Below are 13099 nucleotides of genomic sequence, written 5' to 3' on the forward strand. Positions count from 1 at the left end.
TTGTGGTCTTGTGGGTTGCTGGAGTATGGAGAACCTTCAGTGGGCTTGAGGTACCTGTTGAAGAGAATTACTATGTTCAGTTTTATGCAGACATCAGTGAGTTCAAAATAAACCAGCCCTAGTTATTTAAGCAGGGATCCACCTTGGAATTCTACAATAATTTTTTCCCCTTTCTTTTTTGGGAGAAAAAGATAGCTGAGCACCAGTAAGACTGAAAAACAGTTGCTCTTGGGATTTTGGGTTCTTAGGCCCTTTCTATTGAATTTCAGAGTATTTCAAAATAGTATGAATTCTTGCAACTTGCTTGAGAAATGCCCCAGATGATGTGACATTCTGTTTCAAGGAGGAATTGAAAAGTATTTCCCTTCACATAACATTCACTTAGCTCATTCTTTTGCTGCGTTTGAGATGGAATCCCCAAAAGCCACAATTGTGTTAACATTCCAAGGAGTGTTTATTTAACCTGTAGAAGTCTGCCTCATTTTTTGGGAGCATGTCACGATTCAATTTACAAATCTTCACTCCTACTCAACCCCATGATGATTGCTACTGCTCCTCACAGAATCTTTTAAGGCACCCTTCTCAGGCCTCAGGTTTCAAATTATGTATCTGATTCTTAGATTCCTTGAGTCATAATGGGCTGGTTTTGTCTCCACAGCATCAATAACTCTGTCTTTATTGATCAACTAGAACCAAATCCACCTTTTCCCCCCTCCTTATCCCATTTTTTAGGTATCATATAATTTAAAGCATGGCTGTGTAATGGCTTATAGACCAAATGTCGCTGGGAAAATAACATTGATTCAGATGTATCCATTCAAGTATGTACTGGGAAGCCTTACTTCCTACTGCATGCAAGACCTTGGGCAAAGACTTCTTTCCTCATAGACATTGATTGCTCTCTACTGGCAGAGATAACATTTGCACATACAGATTGTGGCATGTGGTAGAAAGTGTTAAGTGATGTATGAATGGACACACCCCAGAGGAAATTGATGGGCAAGCTTCCTGGGAGATACTGCACCTCAGAAGCTGATGTTCTATTTACAGTAAACACTTGGGATGTGCTGGGGCTGGGTTGTTGCCAGTTACTGGTGAGCATGCAGATTAGTCTGCAAGGTTGATAATGGTGATGGGTGTTTGTGGAGGATACTGATGGGATCCTGGCCCTTATCAGGTTGATATCACTAGTAGCTTGGTGGAGATTTGAAGGCCAGGGAACTGGGAAACAGCTGGGTCTCCTGTCCCATGCAGCTGTCTCTTGGTAGTAAGGTTGAAGGAACTTGTGTCCTTTGGTTGTGTCTGTCTTTCTGTCAATCACAATGTTGTCAACCTCATAAAAGGTCTAGGGAAATGGATTAGGAATTTCAGAAGAGGGAGATATTGCTTCTCTTCCAGAGGAGGAGCACAGCTTCTTCATAGAAGGAAGTGTCTTCTGAGTAGCCTTTGGGAGATGGAGAGTGTTGCGACATGGGCAGCTGGGACCGAGTGAGGGGTCCTGTTAGATCCATCTAAGTGGACCACTGAAAGAAGTCAAGAAAGCACTATGTGTCAGTGTTTGAGCAGGGATCAGAAAGCTGTGTGATAAGAATGTCATTAATTTCTCTAATGACCAGAAATCTCCACTCCTATCATCACCACGGAGGAGAGCCAATTTGGAGATAGGCTAAGGTTCAACCATTTTATCTTACTCTGGTTTATTAACGTCACATTATAGCACTGCTGCTTGTAGCTGCAGGGTGGTGCACTGGACAACTTGGGGGGGGCACCATTCAGATAGACCACTATGTTCAACCCTGTGGTCCTGCAGTAGTAAGGATTCCTATTCTCTTGCTTTAAAGGCTATGTATTTTCATGGCTAAGAAAAGATTTAATAGTCCTGGATTTGAATTCTGGCTCCTTTAGTTACTGGGCAAGAAACATTTTTTTTTTTGGATTTTTTTTGTGTGTGTGAGGAAGATCAGTCCTGAGCTAAAATCTGATGCTAAACCTCCTCTTTTTTTGCTGAGGAAGATTGGCCCTGGGCTAACATCCATGTCCATCTTCCTCTACTTTATATGGGACGCTGCCACAGCATGGCTTGACAAGCGGTGCGTCAGTGCGCGCCCGGGATCCGAACCTGCGAACCCGAGGCCGCCAAAGCAGAGGGCGCACACTTAACCGCTATGCCACCGGGCCGGCCCCCGGCAAGAAACATTTTTGAACCTTAATTTTCTCATCTATAAAATGATGATTATGTTGCCTACATTATAAGTTGCTATGATGAGTAAAATAGAATATCAACATACCGAGAACTACAAACAATGTTTCCTCAGAATGAAATCATATGAATGCCCCAAGCAAGGAAAAAGTATAGGCCTCCCTGGGTTCGTATATTCTAGGCCTATGTGATCATATAAAGAGGCATTTATTGAACATTCTCTATGACTGAAGTCTTTTGCTCAGTTTTATATGATGACAGAACTGTGGACTCCATCTCTTCTGTTACAACACCTGTACATAAGACACAAAATTATGTAAGAAAGGATTTTTGTGATCAATTAGGACATTCAGGGAGTTTTCAACAGGACTAGTTTCAGCAGTTGCCTAAGAAATTATGCAGATACTAAATGTTTTACACGTTCAGAGGAGGAGCCATTCTTTTGGTTGGGGTCGTCCAGGAAGGTTCCACAGGAGATGTGGGATATGAGCTGGCTCTTAGAAGGACAGAGGAGAGTCAGCATGAGTGCTGTAGACATGGGCCAAGTGTCCCCTACTTTCTATACTGCTATGCTTACCTGTTCTCTCTGCACGTAGATTTTAACTGTTTTCTCCTCTTCTCAATTTTTCTGCTGGAACTCAGAGCAAGGCACATTGTAAGTAGTCCATGGCTATTTTACTTGACTGCAGTTAAATTCAACAATTTTGTATTAATCACCTGTCAGGTGCAAGGTGCTCTACAAGTCACTCCAGAGATGCAGAGATGAATGAGGCCCAATTGTTGTAGTCCCACTGGGTGTAGTTGGTACACAAATACACAAATTACTCATCCCGGGGATGTGATCAGTGCCATTAGAAGTACACAAATCACTATTATTTTTCTCCAATTTTTGTTAAGGTGATTTTATATATGGTAAAATTTACCCTTTTTATTGTACAGTTCTGTGAGTTGTGACAAACACACAGTCGTGAAGTCACCACAGTTAAGATACAGAACAGGCGCTGGCCCTGTGGCTTAGTGGTTAAGTGCGCACGCTCTGCTACTGGCGGCCCGGGTTCGGATCCCGGGCGCACACCAACGCACCACTTCTCCAGCCATGCTGAGGCTGCGTCCCACATATAGCAACTAGAAGGATGTGCAACTATGACATACAACTATCTACTGGAGCTTTGGGGAAAAAAAAAGGAGGAGGATTGGCAATAGATGTTAGCTCAGAGCCGGTCTTCCTCAGCAAAAAGAGAAGGATTAGCATGGATGTTACCTCAGGGCTGATCTTCCTCACACACACACAAAAAAGATACAGAACAATTTTATCATCCCCCCAAATTTCCCCTGTGTCCCTTTGTAGTAATTCCTGCCTCTTACACCCAGCCCCTGGCAACCATTGATCTTTTTCTGTCCCTAGAGTTTTGCCTCTTCCAGAATGTTATATAAATGGAAGTGTTCCATATGTAACTATTTGAGTTTAGCTTCTTTCACATAGCTTGATGCATGTGTTAGTTATCTGTTGCTGTTAAATTACCCCCAAAATTTAATGACTTAAAACAGCAAACATTTATTACGTCACTCTATTAGTTTTCTGTGGCTGTTGTAATAAATTATCACAAATGTGTTGGCTTATAACAACACATATCCAAGGTGCAGGAATGTATATTCCCACCAGCTTTATACAACATAATACAAATATTATAATATAATATTATATTTATATATATATATTATATAAATATAATATTATAATAAATCTGCTAATTTGATAGGGAGAAAATATCTTATTTTTATTTTTGATACTAGTAGAAGTTAACATGTTAAACCTTGTACTGGTTATTTGTAATCTAGTTTTATAAAATTTTAAAATGTCTTCATCAATATTTCTGCTAGACTCTTAGAATATGTTTAAATTGACTCCAGTATTCATGATGGGTCAAGTAAGGGAGAAAGTAGAGGTGGCAAACCAGTTGCAGTGAGCAGAGCTAAAGGCATCAGAACCAGAGACAGGAGTAACAGTGGTTGTCTCAGCTTGGGTTCCCTAGAGATCAAGGCTGGCACAGGGATGTTTGCTCAGTTGATTAATTGGGGGAGTGCTCTCAGAAGAAGTCAGGCAGGGAAACGGTTGTGTTCAACTGGAGACTAGCTTCAGCCTGATCCCACGGAGAGCTCTGGCAAAGGAATTATACCAGAGTTGGTCCTCCTTGTTAGGAGAACATCTGGATACAGGGCATGACTTTCCAGATATGATATCAAAGACAATTTTCTGGAGAAGTCAGTTCTCTCCGCAATTGGGAATGAGTACACCAGACCTGTAAATGAGATCTAGACAGAACATCATAATGCCCACGCCACTGGAAATGTAGAAGAATGGACTAAATATTAAGAGTCTGTAAAGTGTCTAGAAATATTGGTGTTGACGAGTCATAGAAGTTATAGAAGAATATGGGATAGCAAATGTTTCCTTAGTGTTTATAGTCAGGTAACTGGTTTGAGAGTATCACCCATTGCAGAAATAAGGACATCAGGAAAGGGAGAAGACTTGAGGAGAAAAGATGAAGAAATTTCGATTGGGGGTGGTTAAGAATGAGATTCTGGAACTTGAGAGGGATATAGGGGCTAGAGCTGTGGGTTTGAAGTTCCTCCTTATACAGGTGTTGTTTGGAGTCTCTGGCTGGATGAAATTGCTATAGGGAAGAGTTTTGAGACGGAATCAAAAAGGTTGAAGATGGGCCTCTAGGTAGAAGAGGAAGGGCTGGAGGAGACAGAGGATGAGGCAATGGTAGCATTAGGAGGACGTCCAAGAGTGGATTGTATCGCAGAAGCTGAGATAGGAAAGAGGGCCAGGAATCAGGGAGGAGCAGTGTCCATTGTGACAGAGAAGTCTAGTCTCAACAGGGGGTAAGTTGTTGGATTTGGTGATTGGGGAGCCATTGTAGCTTTGAGAGATTCTGGATGGTGATGGGACAGAATTCAGTCAGCTTGGTGATAAGAAGTGAGTTTGGGGCAAGGAAAGAGATTGTGAATGTCAAGTAGACATCTTTCTTTCTCTTTCCATCCCTGTGTCTCCTGTCTATCTGCCTTTCTTTTCTCCGCTTTCTTTCCTTCTGTCTTGATTTTCTCCTGATTGATGGTCAGAAAAATCTGATTAGCCTGATAGGCAGCAAGAATGAGTCAGTGGAGAGAGAGAGATTGAAAAGGCCAAAAGAGAGTGCATAGTCAATTAATGGGATGCCTGAGGGGTTGTACACCTGAAACTAATATAATGTTAATGTCAATTATACCTGAATTAAAAAAATAAAAAAGGAGAGGGAGTGGGAAGAAAACTTAGAGATCAGCTGTGACAGCATTTGGACTAGGACCCCCTTCTATTTATTATCCAATACTCTTTCCAGTATGAAGTATCACTTGTGCCTACTCTGGCTAGAAAGCTTGGCTCATTGTCAATCCCACTGATGACAAGCAGCACTACCCACTGGTAAATAATTGGAACCCCACCTTCCTTACCATAGAGCTATTGTTCTCTGGCCCAAAGGAATGTGTTGGCTCTACAGGATGGGATTGCATCATTCCCGCGGGGTCAGAGAAGGCCCTGGGTCCACTCAACAGAGAGGCAGGGGCTCTCTCCGTTGGTCGATTAGAACCACAGTGAACAAGCACACCCCCTCTATTGGAATCTCCAGTTCTATACAAGGAAGACAACCTTTCCTGTCCTCACTCATCCCTCACAGACCAGAATCCACCAGAGAAGAAAAATCTCAGTCCCGGAAAGTGCTGACTAATAGCATCAACTTTGGAATTGGAATGATACTGTTTTTGTTTCCATTCTATCTTTATAGTTTGAACTTTCCTTTTGATATTCTGTAAATATTCATCTTAGAGCCTTTTGAATTGCAATGGCTTTTAGTCAAAACTGAGCAAAATGTGCCATTTGAATAATAAAAACCTCATTAAAGCAAGGCAAAAGGAATTCTTTTCCTTTTATACAAGCCAATTAAGTGTCTTTACAATTAAAAAAAAAGTGCATATTCCATAAGCCTGTTTTTAATTAATCCAGGTGGCAAATTTTAGGTACATGGTACATATTTTGCCTCTGGTGTTGTGCAATTAACATTAATGAAAGGTATTGAAATTTGGTGAAAGAGGAAAGGGTTTCCCAGGTCCTCTGTGGGTTCAGGGCTCCAGGCTGAGGTCTTTGGTAGTGTCGGGGGAGAGGGAGGATCTCCCTGTGCCCTTTTCTTTAAGGTTCTTATGGCTGGCCAAATAATTAACAAGACAGGTTAGCAGGAGAAAATAATACCAAGTTTAATAACATGTATACATGGGAGAAAGCAGGGACACTGCGTTTCTCAACACAATAGCAGAAATTCTCATCTTAAATACCATCTTCTTCTAAAGACAAAGGAGGATGTTGGGGGTGGGGGGTGTCAGTTACAGGAGATTACCACTAAAGCACTGTAAACAAGGGTAAAGTTATTATGCAGATTTAAGACCTCACCTTCCACATTGATAAGTTTCTAGAAATGAGGTCATCCCCCCTCTTCCCAAGACAGAGAGGGAGATACCTTTACAAATGGAGATTTCCCTTATAAATGTAAATGTTTGTCTGGCAACTCCTCGCAGGGCCATCCAGAGAATGTGGCCAGAGAGACAGAATTTCTGATAAGATGGGCTTGTTGGTGCCTTTCCTATTGTAACATCTATTTTACATTATATTACAGCCATCAGATGGAAGATCTGTTCCAGGAAGGAGCCACCATGTCAAATTCTTTAGGCAGTTAGTGGGGGAGGTCAAATGTCCTTCAGAGAAAACAATCAAGGTAAAGAGATATATTTCAGGGTGGCCAAATTTTGATCTCCCACAGTAGCATGTTTCTTTGCTTGGTGTGGTTTGTATTTCCTTGAGAAAATGTATGGGCAAGGATAAAGATAACTACGGGAGGTGTTGTTATTGAGAGGTATGGTGTCAAAATTTTAAATGCCCAGGCCTGTCTTAAATATAGGGAACCTCTGAAAAAATCAACTTTGAAGAATTTTATTTTCTCTTGTGGATTAAAGGGAAGGGTATAGAGACAAAGGAAGGATAATGATATGCCTGGCAGGTACCTTGTGAGATACTGGAACTTTGCTCATGACAACTTAGGGTGGGGTGTATGCTGCTATTCTCAGTGTACACATCAGTATAGTAACCGAGTGGCTGAGCTAGAGTCTCTCTCAGCACTTGGCTCTATCCATTTGAAGGAGCTTATCTAAGAAAGAAGGTATCGTGTAGTAGCCTTGAAGTCAGATGACGTTTTTATTTTATTTTGTTCTTATTCATTTATTTGCTTCTTTATTTATTTTAGCTGTTTCTGATACTTCTTCTGACCACAGGAAATTTTCTCCTAATCCCTTGTTTTCCTGTCTGTAAAATGCCGATAATAATACATGTCACCTAGGGTGCTTATGTACACAAAGTTCTTAATAAGTGCCCAACCCAGAACACTCAAAAATGAAAAAAAAAATATCAACAACTCTGAAAAAGTGGACCAAATATTTGAGATGCTGTCTGAAAGGAGCTCACATGTAAGTCATATATTCACTTGGCCCATTTTTTTCCTTTTCCCCCAAGGATTTTCTAATGGTCCTGCCTTCCTTCAAAACATGAGTTATCCTGGCTACAAATGAGTAGATTCTTCTTTGATATGAAATAGGGTCTGATGAATGTGGTAGGTAGACCAGATGCCTCAAGGCATATTTGCTCGCCTCTTAAGAAAGTAACTGGGCTCTTAAGGGGCTGAGTATTGATAACTGTGGTGGGCACCATCTGTGAAAAACAGATGATCCCAACCAAACACAGCTGACCCCAACTACATCACCACTTTTAGGTTTCAGGTAGGTGATGGGTTGGAAATAGATCAGGCAAGAGAATGAAAAAAACAATTTCTCAATGAGACTTAGATTGCCCAGTGATAATGAGATTTGTGTGAATACTTTTTAACAAACAGTGATTTAATGTTTTTCTAGTTATAAAATTAATTCAATCTTTCTACTATGCATTTAAAGAAGAATAAGTATCAGTTCCTTGCAAACTCTTCCAAAAAGTAGAAGAGGAGGGAATACTCCTCAACTCATTCTGTGGGGCCAATATAACCCTGATCCCAAACCAGACAAAGACATCGCAAGAAAAGAAGACTAATACCACTTAGAATATAGATGCAAAAATCTTCAACAAAATACTAGCAAACCAAATGCATCAATATATAAAAAGGATTATACACTAGGACTAAGTGGGATTTACGGAAGGAATTCAAGGGTGGTTTAACATTTGAAAGTCAATCGATATAATATACCTTATCATTAGAATAAAGGATCATGTCAATAGACACAGAAAAAGAATTTGAAAAAGGCCATACCCTTTCATGATAAAAACATTCAACAAACTTGCATAGAAGGGCATTTCCTCAACCTGATAAAGGGCACCTACAAAAATCCACAGCCAACCTCATACTTAATGCTAAAAGATTGAATGCTTTCCCCTTAACATCTGGAAACAAGACAAGGACATCAACTCTCACCACTTCCATTAAACATTGTACTGGAAATTCTAGCTGAGGCAATTAGACTAAAAAAAAAAAAAAAAAAAAAAGACATTTAGATTGGAAAGGAAGAATTAAAACTATTTTTATTTGCAGATAAACTTATATGTAGACAATCCTAAGAAATCCACTAAAAAAACTATTAAAATTAACAGATGAGTTCAGGAAGGTTGCAGGGTAAAAGATCAATATGCAAAATCAATTGTATTTCTATACACCAGTAATGAACAATCTCCAAATCAAATTAAGAAATCAATTCTATCTGCCATAGCATCAGAAAGAATAAAATACTTAGGAATAAATTTAACAAAAGATGTGATAAACTTGTAATTTGAAAGCTATGAAATATCATTGGAGGAAATTAAAGAAGATCTAAACAAATATAAAGACATCCCATATCCGTGGATCAGAAGACTTAATATTGTTAAGATAAAATTGACCTACAAATTTAATGCAAACCCTATCAAAATTGCAGTTGGCTTTTTTGCAGAAATTGAAAAGCTGATCCTAAACCTAATGTGTGCGTGCAAAGGACCTTGAATAGTCAACACAAGCTTGAAAAAGACCAACAAAGTTGGAGGACTCTCATTTCCCAATTTCAAAATTTACTACAAAGCTTCAGTAATAAAGAGAGTGTAGTACTGGCATAAGTATAGACATATAGATAATAGAATAGAATTGAGAGTCCAAAAATAAACTCTTACAGGTGGTCAATTGATTTTCAACAAGGGTGCCAAGACAGCTCAATGGGGGAAAGAATAATGTTTTCAACAAATGATGCTAGAACAATTGGATATCCACATGCCAAAGAATGAAGTTAGATTGCTTTCATTCGCCATACATACAGATTAGCTCACATTGGATCATAGATCTAAATGTAAACTCTATAAAACTCTTAGAAGAAAAAGAAAGGAGTATATATTTGTGTTGTTGGGGTAGGCAGTGGTTTCTTAGATACAGCCCCAAAAGCACAAGTGACAAAAGAAAAAAATATATATAAATTCTATTTTGTTAAAATTGAAAACTTTTGTGTTGCAAATGATACCATCAGGAAAGTGAAATACAGCCTACAGGATGAGAGAAATATTTGCAAATTGTATATCTGATAACAGACTTGTACCCAAAATATATAAAGAACTTTTACAATTCAATAATAAAAAGATAAATACCTCAGTTAAAAAAAGGGCTCAGCATCTAAATGGACATTTCTCCAAATAAGATATACAAATTGCCGATAAATGCATGAAAAGATGCTTAACATCATTAGTCACTAGGGAAATGCAAATAAAAACCACAATTGGCACCACTTCATAATCACTAAAGTGGCTAAAATTAAAAAAAAAAAAAACCAGATAATAACAAATAGTGGCAAAGATGTGGAGAAATTGGAATCATAATACATTGCTGGTGGAAATGTAAAATGGTGCAGCCACTTTGGAAAACAGTCTGGCAGTTCCTCAAAAAGTTAAACATAGAATTAACCATACGACCCAGCAATTCCACTCCTCCATATACACTCAAGAGAAATAAAAGCATATGTCCCCACAATAACTTGTAAATGAATGTTCATAGCAGCAATATTCATAATAGCCAAAAAGTGGAAAAAAACCAAATGTCTATCAACTAGCAAATGGTTAAATGAAATGTGAATTATCCATACAGTGGAATATTTTTTGACCATAAAAAGCAATGAAGTACTGATACATGCTACTATGTGGATGAACCTTGAAAAGATTCTGCCTAGTGAAAAAGCCAGTCACAAGAAAACCACATATTTTATGATTCTATTCATATGAAATGTCCAGAATAGGCAAATCTATAGGTTAGAAAGCAGATTAATGGTCTCTTGGGGATGAGGATGGTTAGTGACTATTAATGGATATGTGGTTTCTTTTTGGGGATATGAAAATGTTGTAAAATTAGAATGTGATGATGGTGGCATAACTGTGAATATACTAAAAACCATTGAATTGTACATATGAAAAGGGTAAATTGTATGGTATGTGAATTCTATCTTAGTAAATTATTTAAGAAATTAATTCATGCTTATTGTAGAAAATTTAGAAAATACCAAAAATCAAAAAAAGACATAAGTAATCTAATGATATCCTACACACACAGAGCTAACATTTTTCTGTATGTTCTGTCTTGTTGACTGTAATTTAGAAATCTTTTTGGGGTGGGAAGGATGTGAATCACATGTACAAAATTTAATTTCCTGCTTTTTCAATTAAATTGAGAAATTTGGGAACCTCTGACTTAATCATTGTTGATTTATCCATTTTTCTGTTGTTGGATTTTAAGTTGCTTCTAGCTTATATACAATTTTATAATTCTAGCTGATTTATATATAATTATTACTCATCCTTATGCATAAACTTTTATGTGAATTTTGAGTATTTCCTTAGGAAAGAATCTTTGAAACTGTATTAGTTTCCCAGGGCTGCCGTAACAAATTACCACAAATTTGGTGGCTTACATCAATGGAAATTTAGTCTATCACAGTTTTGGAGGCCAAAAGTCCAAATCAACATGTCTGAAGGATTGGTTCCTTCTGGAAGCTCTGAGAGAGAATCCATTACATGCCTTTCTGCTAGCTTCTGGTGTGGGTGGGCAATCTTGGGCATTCCTTGACTTGTAGATGTATCACTCCAATCTCTGCCTCTGCCTTCACATCTCTTTCTCTTTGTATCTTCTGCCCTTCTCTTCTTTTGTAAGGTCACTTGTCATTGGATTTAGTTCCACCTTAATCCAGGATGATCTCATCTCAAGATCCTGAATTTAATTACGTTTGGAAAGACCCTTTTTCCAAAATAAGGTTATATTCACAGGTTCTTAATGGACGTATCTTTTGGGGTCCACCATTTAGCCGACTACATGGGCAGTGGCATATCAAGGGGGTGGTAGGTGGCTGTGGGATGGTCTGCCACAGGCAGGCAAGATGGGGGAACATTGTTTGTAGAGAATTCAAAACCAATAGTAAAAGTGACTAAAAATTGGTCTGCTTTTTCTTACCATCATGCGCTGGCAATTCTAAACATTGTCAATGATAAAATATTCCTCCCAGAGGTATGAACTGCCTCTGCACTGCTCCCCTACATACTCCTCTGCTTGGAAACGGGATTACTGGGTAAATAATGTGAATCACTCTAATTCTCATGATATACATTTTCAACTTAATGTTCAAGATGCAGTAATATATATTCTCACCACCTTTATACAAGATAAAAATAAAATAATAGTATAAATAAATCTGCTAATTTAATAGGTATAAAATAATTTAATTTTTGCTACTAATGGAGTTTAAAATGTTAAATCTTGTACTGGTTATTCTGTAATCTAGTTTTATACATTTTAAAATGTCCTTCAGTCTTTCTGTTAGACTCTTAAGATATGTTTTTCTTATTGATTTGTAAACTTTCTTTATATAGTAAAAACATGGGTCCTTTATATCATTACATATATTTACCATTATGTTTCTTTAAATAACAGACTATTTTTATTTTTAGATAGACTTTTTTTATACTTCTCTTTATTGCATACTAAGTTTGCTTTTTAAAAATTCATGACTCGTAGGCTACTATTTGCCATGAGGATGGGAACAAAATCAGATTGTTGCAAACAGTAATAGCTCTAAGAAATTTTCCACAAAAGAACACTAGATTTTTTTAAAAAAATGAAACTGTAGGAAATATTTCATTTCCTATATCACATTGGAAATATTACCTACAAGCCATTGACCTGGAATCTGAGCCACGTGAGGAAGAACGGGGCGCCATCAATTTCCAGCTCCTTATTTTACAGGCAAGAATTAGAAACTCAAAGACCTTGGTGATTTGTGTGAAACTGGGACAAAATGCAGATCTTTGAACTCTTAATCCAGTGCTCCTTAAAACCCTACCTTGGCCCTTTTTTCCTGGTTGTATGCGTTAGCTAAATTCTTGAAATATTTTTTTTCTTGTAAAGCATTTGTTTGATTGCTTTTTTCCTTATTAAAAGACACCATATGTTAATTATGGAAAAATGAATAAAATACAGATAACATCAGAAAGAAGACAATTTAAGACATTTGAGATTCCACTCTCCCCTAAAGAAAACTACTGTTTACATTTTTATGTAACCTTCATTACTATTGTGTGTGTGTGTGTGTGTGTGTGATCATACAATATTATTTATTTGGTTTTATTACTTGAATGTTTTACAGGATCAACAGATTTGCTTATTTGTTATTTTAATGGCTGCATAGTATTCTATCATATACATATATTTGAATTCATTTAATCATTTCCCAATTGTATATTTAGTTAATTTATAATTTGTTGCTTTTATGTAG

General features: G+C 37.8%; 1 protein-coding gene across 6 annotated transcripts in view; it reads left to right on the forward strand.

The window, feature by feature from the left end:
• Window positions 1-13099, forward strand: part of WWOX (WW domain containing oxidoreductase) — a 739856-nt gene that overhangs the window by 266859 nt on the left and 459898 nt on the right. The gene's annotated exons all lie outside the window — the stretch shown is intronic.

This window comes from Diceros bicornis, chromosome 32 (assembly GCF_020826845.1).
Source record: "Diceros bicornis minor isolate mBicDic1 chromosome 32, mDicBic1.mat.cur, whole genome shotgun sequence".
Lineage (NCBI taxonomy): Eukaryota > Metazoa > Chordata > Mammalia > Perissodactyla > Rhinocerotidae > Diceros > Diceros bicornis.